General features: G+C 45.6%; 1 pseudogene; it reads right to left on the reverse strand.

Annotated features, from left to right (window-relative positions):
- Positions 1 to 829: 829 nt before the first annotated feature.
- Positions 830 to 12,994, reverse strand: part of LOC142313035 (uncharacterized) — an 88,569-nt pseudogene continuing 76,404 nt past the window's right edge.

A 12,994-nucleotide genomic window follows, 5' to 3' on the forward strand; every position in this document is an offset into this window, starting at 1 on the left:
GGTCACAGGTTGGGGGGCGCGTCAGCCTGCAACCAATCACAAATGAGAGGACAGCTGGTGGGCGAGGAAAACACCGAAAGCTGTGTGTATGTGATGAATAGTACAGGAAGTGAATGCACGACCCGGAAGCAGTGTGCCGCCATGACACAGAGTCTCGGTAAGTATGAAACTCTCATTTATTTCTGGTTTTGTTTATTTTTATTAATTGCCAATTCCGGATCGTGCACCTGGAATCCTACGCCCGGGTCGGGCACAGACATAGCGCTGAAACCGCGCGGATCCGGACTAATACAGTCCGGATCCGCTCAGCCCTAATCTTAATTCATCATACCAATACATTTTGGATATTGAATGCTTACAACTTTGCGTTTGCGGTTTGAGTAAGGCCGTCTTCTGTTGCAGCATGACTTTAACCCAGCACAAAAAGAGAAGTTCGGTTGGACCTCACAAATGCTCTTCTGAAGATTTCCCACAGACACACTCCCATTCATACATTTCTATGGATTTAGAATAGGAGACCAAAAAAACATCCTGTACGTCTAATATGTAGATGTTCTAATACTTTTGTTCATATAGTGTATATGTATTTCATACACTGTATATATTAATATAAAATATTCAGTGCACAGGTGTGAATATATTTGAGCTATTTTGATTCTATATTATTATTGTATTCATTTGGGGGAAACATTCCTTAAATTCAGAAAATGAATTTGGCTTCTCCCCTTTATTTATAACACAATTTTATCAAAACTTGAGAATTTTATTTTAAAATAGAACATTTTCCACATTCTGGGTATGAAAATTTCTTCTCAACTATTTGAGTTCTTTAATGTTTAACAAGAGTTGTTTAGAAATAAAACAATTTTCCACAATCTCAGTATAGATCTGGTTTCTTCCCTATGTGACTTTTTTGATGACTAACCAAATGTGATTTATCTACAAAACATTTCCCACATTCTGAACATGAAAATGGCTTCTCCCCTGTGTGAATTCTCCGATGTTTAATAAGACTTGTTATCTGATTAAAACATTTTGCACAGTCTGAACATGAAAATGGCTTCTCCCCTGTATGAGTTCTCTGATGTGTAACAAGATTTGATTTCTGCTTAAAACATTTCCCACATTCGGAACATAAAAATGGCGACTCCCCGGTGTGTGTTCTCTGATGTTTAACAAGATTTGATTTGTCTGAAAAACATATCCCACATTCTGGACATGGATATGGCTTCTCCCCTGTGTGTGTTCTCTGATGTGTAACAAGATTTAACTTCTCTCTAAAACATTTCCCACATTCTGAACATGAAAATGGCATCGTTCCTGTGTGAATTCCCTGATGTTTAACAAGATTTGATTTCTGCTTAAAACATTTCCCACAGTCTGAACATAAAAAGGGCTGCTCGCCTGTGTGAATTCTCCGATGTTTCATGAGAGTTGATTTCTGATTAAAAAATTTCCCACAGTCTAAACATGAAAATGGCATCTCCCCTGTGTGAGTTCTCTGATGCGTAACAAGACTTGATTTCTTTGTATAACATTTCCCACAGTCTGAACATGAAAATGGCATCTCCCCTGTGTGAGTTCTCTGATGCATAACAAGACTTGATTTCTTTTTATAACATTTTCCACAGTCTGAACATGAAAATATCTTCATTCCTTTGATAAAAGTAACAGAAGGGATGTTATAATTATTTTCCTTAATAGCCTGTGATGGATCAGAAGATAAGACCTGTTTACCAGGATCAGATGGTAGATCTTTGCTGTGAGGCACTGATACAGCTGGAATAACATAATACTCTTCATTTGTGTCTTGTAGCACACAAACACCATATGATTGAGAATCTGAAGATGCCAGAAGTCCCTCTGACCTCCTAACACAGTCGCCTGTTAAGAAAAACACTTATTTTTTCAATAATATAAACTTTGAAATAATTTTATTTAATTATAAAAATGTTTAATAAAATTGCAATAATATCATTCACTAATATGTTGGTGGTATTCTAAGCAAGGAGCACAGAGCAAGAACCACTAGATAATGATATGAGGCCACCAGGATCGTTTCTAGCAGTTTGCCAATTCAGTATGAATTCAGCATCTTCCTAGGTTCATGTCTCAGAGTGTCTGTCACCACTATTTTGTAGTAAGACTCGAAGTTGAGAATCATAATTGAGCCTGTCAGTCAGTACTATTAGGGGAGTCTGTCCGGCACAATCCCTGACAGCCACATGCGTTTTACTGCAGAACGGAGGAACAGTGCAATTATACATAAAGAAGCTTTGACTTTGTAGAAAGTGTAAAAACTGGAAAAGTAAATTTGTGAAATGGTTTTCTCGTGTTGATAAGAAAGAGTGGAAAGGAAAACAGTTTCGGGCAGCACCAAAGGTAAATGATGCTCAGGTCTATGGAAGGCATCCACAATCTGGCACTCCTTGTATTCGTTATATAGACAAATCTTTGAATTGTTCAGTTCCATGCACAGGCGTCACAATGTGACGCCTATACATGGAACACAAACGATTTGTCTTCATAAAGAATACAAGGAGTGCTGGTCTCTTTCTTCAGATCAAAAAAGTGGAAGAATGTGATAAATGAATATACACAGCTATAAACCTTATCCCCTGACCTCACCGCCGCTGTACTAAAGAATACCAGTACAAGAAAAAAGTGAAATTCAGCTCACCACAACAGGGGAAATTCTTAGAGGAGTATCTGGACGGTGCTCGCTGGAAGGAAGGCTGAAGACAATCAATAGAGGGTAGATCCCGGCACAAAACGTCCAAAAATTTCAGAAGTATAATGTAAAACTTCACATTTATTAAAAAAAATAAAAAAACAGCATAAAATAAACTCCTCCGATCAACGCGTTTCAGACGCGATCGTCCTTAGTCATGATCCATGACTGAAGACTATCGCGTCTGATACTTCTAAAATTTTTGGACGTTTTGTGCCGGATCCACCCTCTATTAAAGAACACCAGTGACTGTCTTCCGCAGTCTCCAATATCATGTCTGTCCACGATCTGAAATTTAACCTTTCCAAAAGTGAGCTTCTTCTACTCCCTCCATCTGCTAACCTCCCCAAACCTGACATCTTCTCTGTGTCATGCATCATAATAATGCATAGGCTGCAGGATCGCTGTATGGGTGTTATGCTTGACACTGATGTTTCTGTCGCCTCCAATATACAATCTTTTGCCCACTCTTGTCGCTTGCACCTGAAGAACATCTCTAGAATCCGCCCCTTTGTCATCATAGTAACAACAAAAACCCTCACTCACTGTGGCGCTGATCCACTCCCACCTCGATTACTGTAATTCCCTATTAATTGGCCTTCCCCTCACTAGACATTCTCTTCTCCAGTCCATCCTTTATGCTGCAGCCAGAGTCACGTATCTAGCTAATCGTTACTCAGGCGCTTTTGCTCTGCGCCAGTCATTGCTGTAACGCTCGTGGCTGATGTAGAGCCAGCAAGTGGGAGTAGGGGAACCAATGGATCACAGGCGGGACCTGGGATTACCTTTTAAAGGGAGGGTCTTAACTAAATGCCCACCACAAGGTGGACACCAGGTACCACTCCCAGGGTAGTGACAAACTGTGGCAGGTGACGGACTCAGGTATAGACACAGGTAGAGGCGGGGTTACATACTGAGGCAAGCTAGACAGGGGGGAAGGACAGGAGTGGTGGGCACGGCAGGGATAGACAAGTATGGGAATGCAGGTACAGGAAACTAACACAAGGAGAAACGGGACCTGACAACTAGCTAGTAGACTGAAACACTGAGTAACAAGAAGCGATGCGCAGTCACCTCCCCTAATGGGAGGGTGCCTTAAATACAAAGTACCTCTCAGAAATAGGCTTAGAGACATTTCCGGGAGACCTGGGCTGCGTGCACAGGCCCCGGGAGGGGAAGGAGACACCAGCACACGTGGATGTTTAAAACAGTAGATCAAGAGTACTTTGTGCAAAAAAAACCAGACAATTTTATTGAGTACACAAACAAGCACTATGTAAAAGAATCTAAAAACAACCACTGAAGATTGGGGAAGGGGGGACAGGTGGCCAATTAATAGGAAAAAGAGGTTTCCAAATGTTGATGGTTTGGTCGGATATTACAAGGCATGGTAAAATATAAAGAGAACAGTTCTCTAAGTAATAAGTACCATACCAACAAAGAAAGGTAAGCGTTTCGCTATGTGTTGCATGCTTCTTCATGGTGGAAGATCTTCCTCCCTGAAGAAGCGTGCAACACGTAGCGAAACGCGCATAGCCGGTCCTGTGATCCGGTCTGGGGGTACTGTATGGCCTAGGAACTTTCCTCCACAGCGCCTTACTTGCATGCACTAGCACTTTAGGTAAATATGGTTCCCTTAATTTAACATTGGTATACATATCTTTACCTTTCCTTGTTGGTATGGTACTTGTCTGTCTTTTTTGCACAAAGTACTCTTGTCCTCCTGTTTTCAATATGTATTATCGAGTATTGCATACATTGCCCTAGCCATACCAAGGCTAGTCCAGTGAAATTATGGTCAGCCCATCTATGAGAAGTTTGCTATTAGCACACGTGGATGGCAGGGGGAGGAAGTGACTCAGCCTGGGCGATGAGTAAGTCGGCGTCTCTGTAGGGATGCTGGCGCTACAATTGCACTGGCTGGCATACATTATAGGATCCAATTTGCATTGCTTCTTCTCACCCACAAAGCTCTTCACAGTGCAGAAGCTCCCTACCTCTCCACCCCTATCTCTATCTATCAACCTACCTGCTCTCTATGCTCCACAAACGACTTTTGACTAACATCAACACTAATCTTAACCTCCCACTCACAGCTTCAAGACTTCTACCAAGCTGCACCAATCCTCTGGAATGCTCTACCCCAAGAAACTAGGACCATCCAAGACCGCACAGCTTCAGACGCTCCCTAAAAACACATCTTTTTATGGTGGCCTATCACACCCCTAATCAAAGTCAATTTATATATATCCCCTCCAGTATTTCTTAGAACATAATTCTCCCTCAAACTTTACCTCACCCAAAAGCATTACAAAAGATTGGCTGGTGACAACTCATGCAGACTTTATCTATCCCCACTTCTTCGAGTTGGCTGGACAGTCAATGTAAATAAGCCCTTGAACCTTGTGTCACCCCCATCTCATACCATTGTAGATTGTAAACTCGTATGAGCAGGGTTATCTTTTATTTTTGCTTTAATAATTCTATCTTCTATAAAGGCTCCTATTGATTGTGTATGAACCTCAGAACTGTAAAGCGCTGCGGAATATGTTGGCGCTATAAAAATAAAATTATTATTATAATATAAGCATTACTCTCCTTTTGAATCCATTGCCATTTCAGGGCTACCACTTTAACGCTCTTCTCCCATCTTGGTCTACTTGGCTGCTGTGAAGACGAGCCCGATAACAGACATGACCACTGCATCGGATATACTGTGAGGACAGTGATGGGCTACACCGCTCACATGTTGTATATGGCACATTATGGCTGCAGCAAGATTTTTCCACACAGATTATAATAACGGATTGTGATAGTGGGATATGGGGGGAGGTGTATCTTGCTGTACAGATTCCTATTTTAAGCTTGGTTCACTGTCCATTATTTGTATTCCTATGTACATTGTATTGTTTGTAAGTAATCACCTCCTGTAGTGGAAGGTTATAGCCTCTTGAGGCGCTTCCATCCCGGAGTGTGGGAGGAGGTGGGCCACCTACTGTAAACTCTCTGCTTACCTGGGAGATTCAGGCAGTCTGTTTGAGAACTTCAAGAGTGAAGCAGGAAGATTAAACCTCTGGGAGAAACTGGATTCTCAGAGAGACCTGGACATTTATCGCTTACCTTGACTATATTTGTGTTACTGAACTAATTTTACCCTCTGTTTTGTGGATTATGTTATGGACTGTTTTGATTTGCTTGGAATAAATGCTCTTTGGATTGTACAGCCATCTCTCGCTCTGTTGATTATATGATATGGGAGAATGGGAGAAGGACCCCGTGACAACTGGTGGCAGCAGTGGGATCAACAGAGCGCAGCCTAATGGAGATCCACCAACAGAGTGAGTACAGAAACTGGACTGCATCAAGTCTAAAGGAGAGAGCCAAAGATCTGGGCCTGAGCTACCAGGGACTGAGTAAAGAAGCCTTAATTGATCTACTTGTGGGTGAGAGCCAGTCCGCCTCCTCCCAGATGTCTGACGGACAAACACTGGGGACGAGGATCCCTGCCTCAAAAAGCCAGTCAGTGGTGTGGTTCGAAGAAGAGATGGCAGCCCTTGGCCTCGGTGTATCTCAGGAATATAAGGAGCAGGCTGCTCGCCGAGCACAGAAGAGACAAGAAGCAATGGCGTCCGACAGAGAGAATAATGTAAGTTGGAGCGTAAACACAGCGATCCGGGAGCCTGTACGGATCACCCGGGCGGACTTCAAGCCATTTGATGAGGCTTCCAGAGATGTGGAAGGGTTCTTCAAGGACTTTGAGCAGCAGTGTGTCATGATGATTGTTCCCCACTCTGGCTGGGTTCGTTTGTTAGTGGGACTCCTGAATGGAAGCCTGGCTGAGGCTTATCGCACCATTGACTCACAGCAGAACCAGGATTACAACATTGTAAAGCGGACTATCCTGGATTACCATGCCATCACCCCAGACTCATATAGGGCACAGTTCCGAGACCTCCCATGCACCACGGGGGATCGTTTAGGATGTATGCCCATAAGATGTCCCAGGCATGTCAGAGATGGCTGGAAGCGGAAGACGCCTTCACTGTGGAAGACATGATACAGGTATTTCTTATAGAAAAATTTTTTTACAAGTGTCCTTGAGAAATACGGGAATGGGTCAGAGAACACACGCCGTGCACCTTGGATGGAGCTACAGCACTGGCGGATTAGGCCCTTACTATCCGAACGCAATGGAGGACGCTTCTAGACAATAAGCCACAGCCTGCTCCTGCACCCCTGCCCTCTCCGGTTATATCTGCCCCTTCACCCAGCAGCAGGCCGATGACAACCACGGCTCCCAATCCTGCACCCCAACAGTTCCAACCACGCTCTGGGAGAATCACAGAAAGGAGATGTTATGGGTGTGGACAACCTGGGCACCTGCAATCCATTTGTCCCGCAAGGATTCGGAGGGACCCCCACGCACCTCTATCTCGTCCGGTGCATTTTGTGCATTCCATCGCGCCTGAGGAAGAGTTACCACCACCTCCACCGGAGTGTACCACTGACCCCTGCACCATAGATGCCCCAGTTGGAGTGTATGGCCTCCGGCCTTTATCACCAGGTTCTCCTACTGCCTTCTCCAGAATTCACATTCGAAGGAGCACAACGCAGAGGAGATGTTATCGATGTGGGCAACCTGGGCATTTGCAAAAAACTTGCCCTGCTGGTCGATTGAGGAATGACCTTGCACCAAATCGACCTGTTCACTCTCTACAGCCGAACTACCATCAGAGGAAGCACTTACAGGAGGTTGTGCTGGATGGACAGAATCATTGGATTTTGTGACTCCGGGGCATTTCTCACAATAGCTGATTCCCGAGTGGTTCGGCGAGAGGCGATACATCATGGACCAGGGATTGTTATTGAACTGGCTGGAGGACAAAGGAGAAATATCCCAAAGGCGACTGTAGATCTGGACTTTGGCTTTGGGATCAAGCAATGTGTGGTTGGGGTGATGAGTGACCTGCCTGCATATATTCTCCTAGGAAATGATGTGGGAGATCTACAATGTCAATTTGTGGGTGCAGGAAACACAGTTTGAGTGAAGGAGGACACAAAAGGGAAGCTTGTGCTTCCAACCCTATTGCTGTACACAGTACTACCTACAGCTTCTCCATCCAATACAAGCGTGGTAGCCAACACCAGAATGCTGATAGACTAGCCACAGCTGAGCAACATGCACTTAAGTGAGATGGCCAGAGGTCTGTGTAGACCTCATGGCATACTCACTTATTCAGAAGGAGGGAGAGGTTGTGATGGTGGGATATGGGGGGAGGTGTATCTTGCTGTACAGATTCCTATTTTAAGCTTGGTTCACTGTACATTATTATTACTCCTTCTGTGTACATTGTATTGTTTGTAAGAATCACCCCCTGTAGTGCAAGGTTATAGCCTCTTGAGTAGAGATGAGCGATGTTCGAGTTGAACGGGTCGCCAATTTCATGTTCGAGTGATTTTGGGGGGTGTTCGAGTCGTTCAATGAACTCGAACGATTTGCTTAGTTCGGCAGTTCGAGTTACGTTCGAGAACGGTTCGATCACCAAAAAGCGTAGCTAGTTACTAGCTGGCTTTTCAATGTGATAGTGTGAGTCACCGTGAATAATGATATCAAAATTCAGCGTATACTGTGCAGGGGGGACGGGGTTTAGATCAGTGCTGCTGCCGAGTGCTGAAAGAATGGCGATTGCCATTTTTTTCCCTAACTGCGCGTACAGTGGGGCGGGCCAGGCGGTCAGCAAATCACAGACACACACACAGCAAAGTGGATTTTTGCCAGACAAGCAATAGCCTGTGTCATAGGCTGTGCATGTCACATGTCCTTGCCTTATAAGACATGGCCATTTTCCCCATCGCCGCCATTATCTGTCTGCTGCAAGTGGGTGACAGTCACAGCTCCCGCTGCTGCATGCGCTATAGACATACAGTGCAATCTACACAGAGCTTTAGGGATTAGGGATTACTTGTAATTTCAGCCCTTTTCAGGGCTGCATTACGGCCGTTCATAGCCATTGTTGCTAGGCAGGTCTGTGCCAACGCTGTGCAGGTGTTTATAACTGTGCATGGCTACATCAGCTCAGGCAATTCCTGGGGCATTATTTCATTGGCAGGGATAGAAAGTGAGGCTTCCTTTGCTGACCAGCTAGCTACAGCAGCTGTGCATTCTACACACCTGTCCATTTTTGCTACGCAATTTTAAATTGACACTTTTGACTGACACTTTTAGGCAGGCCCGGACTGACCAAAGGGCAATTCTGGCAAATGCCAGATGGGCCGGTCCATGTAGTGGGCCGGTGCCTGTAGTTGGCCGCGGTATCTTCAGTCACCGCCGCGCTCCTCTGCAGTGTGTGCATGTCGGGCACGCTGGCTGCAGCAGGACCAGGAGGCAGCGCTGTGCTGTGCCGGCCCTGTTGTGTGCTGCTGTGCCGGCCTGGCATGCACACGCTGCTGAGGAGCGCGGCGGTGCCGGTGACCGCAGCTTCCTCCTTCCTGTTGAAATGTATTTACGTGTGTGTGTGTGTGTGTAATGGGGATGCACTGTATTGTATGTATGCATGCATGTGTGTGTGTGTGTGTGTGTGTGTGTGTGTGGGGAGGGGTAATGGGGGTGCATTGTAGTGTGTGTGTGTGTGTGTGTGTGTGTGTGTGTGTAATGGGAATGCATTGTATTGTGTGTGTGTGTGTGTGGGGAGGGGTAATGGGGTGATTTGTAGTGTGTGTGTATGTGTGTGTGTGTGTGTGTGTAATGGGGATGCATTGTATTGTATGTGTGTGTGTGTGGGGAGGGGTAATGGGGGTGATTTGTAGTGTGTGTGTGTGTGGGGAGGGTTAATGGGGGTGCATTGTAGTGTGTGCGTGTGTGTGTGTGTGACAGAGGCTAATGGGGGTGCATTGTATTTTGTGTGTGTGTGTGGAGGGGTAATGGGGGTGCGTTGTAGTGTGTGTGTGTGTGGAGGGGTAATTGGGGTGCATTGTAGTGTGTGTGAGTGTGTGTGTGTGTGTGTGTAGGGGTAATGGGGGTGCATTGTAGTGTGTGTGTGTGTGTGTGTGTGTGTGTGTGTGTGTGTGTGTGTGTGTGTGTGTGTGAGTGTGAGAGAGGCTAATGGGGGTGCATTGTATTCTATGTGTGTGTGTGAGGGTAATGGGGGTGCATTGTATTGTGTGTGTGTGTGTGTGTGTGTGGGGAGAGGGTTAATGGGGGTGCATTGTATTGTGTATGTGTGTGGGGAGGGACGCGGAGTCATTAATAATTAGTGTGATATCAGTGATATTAGTCCTGGACCTGTCCGCACAGGTACAATCCCCTGTAGTGACTGCAGTGCTTGTAAAGTGATTAGGGCACAGGTATGTGATGGAACAATCAACAAATCAGGGAAGCAAAGAGCAGAAAATACATCAAGGTCTGCTACACACTGCAAAAATGTGTCACATAGTGCCGTACAATACTCAGATAATGCCATACAGTACTCACATAATGCCATACAGTGTCACATAGTGCCATAAAGTGTTACATAGCGCCATATATTGTGACATAGAGTGATAGCGTCACATAGCGCCATACAGTGCAACATAGCGCCATACAGTGCAACATAGTGCCATATAGTGCTCACATATACAAGTGCAGAAATATATTACACATTCACCACGCGAAAAGTGGGCCTGTGTACCTCCAAATGCCAGGGCTGAATTTTAGTCCCAGTCCGGCCCTGCTTTTAGGGCCATAGTTTCATTGTCTGGGATACTACGTTAGGGTTCCTCTGCTGACAATTTAGCTATACCACCTCTGCATTGTACAGCACCTGTCCATTTGTGCTACGCAATTTTAATTGCCAAAAGTGCTGCCATTTTTAGGGGCATACTAAAATTGTCTGGGATACTAACTTAGGGTTCCTCTGCTGCAAACAAGGTACACCAACTGTGAATTCTGCACAACTGCCCATTTTTGCTATGCAATTTTAATTGCAAAAAGTGCTGACACTTTTAGGGACATATTTTCATTGTCTGGGATAGTCAGTGTTGGTTCTTCAGCTGTCAATAAAGCTAGACAACCGCTGCAATCTACACCACCTCTCCATTTTTGCTACGACATTTTAAATGTCCAATTTGGTCACAAACAAAATGAGTGGCAAAAGGACAGATGCTGGTGGAAAGGGGAACAGGCATGTTGGCATGGGCGGCACGGTGGCTCAGTGGTTAGCACTGCAGTCTTGCAGCGCTGGGGTCCTGGGTTCAAATCCCACCAAGGACACCATCTGCAAGGAGTTTGTATGTTCTCCCCGTGTTTGCGTGGGTTTCCTCCGGGTGCTCCGGTTTCCTCCCACACTCCAAAGACATACACATAGGGACTCTAGATTGTGAGCCCCAATGGGGACAGTGTTGCTAATGTATGTAAAGCGCTGTGGAATTAATAGCGCTATATAAATGAATAAAATTATTATTATTATTATTATTATGTTGGAAAGGGAAAAAAAGTGTGTGTCCGTGGGGTAGGTGGTAAAGCTACAGTAACATCTGCTGAAGAAAGGCCATCTTCCAGCAAAAGTAAGATGTCTACTACTTTCCGTGGACAATCTGATGTGATCCCTTTTTTACGGCACCGAACAACTCTAACAAAAGGTAGATGACACACAAAAAAAAAAAAGAACATGCTTGAATGGATCTCAAGTGCTCCATCAAGTGGCCTCTCCTCCACCTCAACTTCAACATCCAAAAAACTCCAGTCCTCTGAGTTGTCACATCAATCACACTTGCTTTCTACTAGCTCTCAAGTCTCCACCCGCCCTGCAGAGTATGGGGTAACAGAGATGGGTGAGTCTGCAGAGCTGTTCAGTCACACTATAGCTTGGGAATCAGAGGTCTGCTCCCAAGCTACAGTGAGTACAGACCAGAAAATGATCTGCAGTGATGGGCAGAAGCTTTGTGAGTCAGATTCAGGTCCTGATGACCATGTTTCTGAGCATAATGTAGACCCTCATTCCCAAACTGTAACTCCTCTTGGTGGAGACAATGAGGAACATACTGATGACGATGAGACTCAGATACCTGATTGGAATGACAACTTAACTATTCAGTCAGGGAAGGAATAGGTTAGGTCTGAGGACGAGGGGAGTACAAACACACACAGGTTGATGATGAGGTTGTAGATCCCACTTAGTGTCAACCCACAGTCAGGCACTCGAGGAGGTCAGCAGAGGCGGTGGAGGAGGATGAGACTGACGACGAGGTTAGCTTGCGCCTTCCTAGACACAGACGGAGTAAAGGAAGCACGTCAACAACTGCATCCTCAGCCACAACTCTGCCTCTGAGCACAAGTCGGGATGGCTCTGCAGGTGGCATGGGCTCCAATAGTTGCCTAGCCTGGTACTTCTTTTGACATCGCAAAGTATCACCCAACTCATGTGATCTGTAAGATTTGTCGCCAATCTGTAAGTAGAGGCCAAAAACTCACTAGTTTGACTACTTCGTCCATGAACCGTCACATGAATAACAAGCATAAGTCTCAGTGGGAAGCTCACTGTGCTACAATGCGGCCTAGCGGAGCGGGCCAACCACCGTCTGCCTCTTTAAGTGCATCCGCGCGCTCTTCATCCTCTATGACTGTGGGGACAGCTGTCACACATGCTTTTCGACGCAGACCTTCCACCTCTTTAACCGCAACAGGCAGTTTGATTGGCAGGTCGTCAGTTGTTTTCGAAGGGGAAACAGGTGCTGGTGTAGAGCTCTATCAGACATCGAGAGCACCAACTTTGGATGAAGGCAAGATCATGTCTCCGCCTGCACTTTCCTCACAGACCAGCAGTTTTCCAGGGACACCCTCCACAATGCGGTCTCCACACAGCAGCCAGATCTCGGTCCCTCAGATGTGGATAAATAAAAGACCATTTCCTCCTAGCCATGACAAAGCTAAGAGGTTGACTTTCACCCCCTACAAGCTGTTGGCTACAGAAATGCTGCCTTTCCGCCTGGTGAACACAGAATTTTCGAGACATTATGTCTGTCGCTGTGCCCCAGTACCAGATGCCCAGTCGCCACTACTTCTCCAAGAAAGGCGTGCCTGCGCTACACCAGCATGTCGCACACAATACCACCGCTTCCTTGAGAAACTCTGTGTGTGACAGGGTGCATTTCACCACAGGTACTTGGACCAGTAAGCATGGACAGGGGCGTTACATATCGCTGACTGGGCACTGGGTAACTATGGTGAGAGATGGAGAAGGGTCTGCTGTACAAGTCTTGCCGTCCCCATAAGTTGTGCTTAAATCC

The sequence above is a fragment of the Anomaloglossus baeobatrachus genome, chromosome 5 (assembly GCF_048569485.1).
Source record: "Anomaloglossus baeobatrachus isolate aAnoBae1 chromosome 5, aAnoBae1.hap1, whole genome shotgun sequence".
Lineage (NCBI taxonomy): Eukaryota > Metazoa > Chordata > Amphibia > Anura > Aromobatidae > Anomaloglossus > Anomaloglossus baeobatrachus.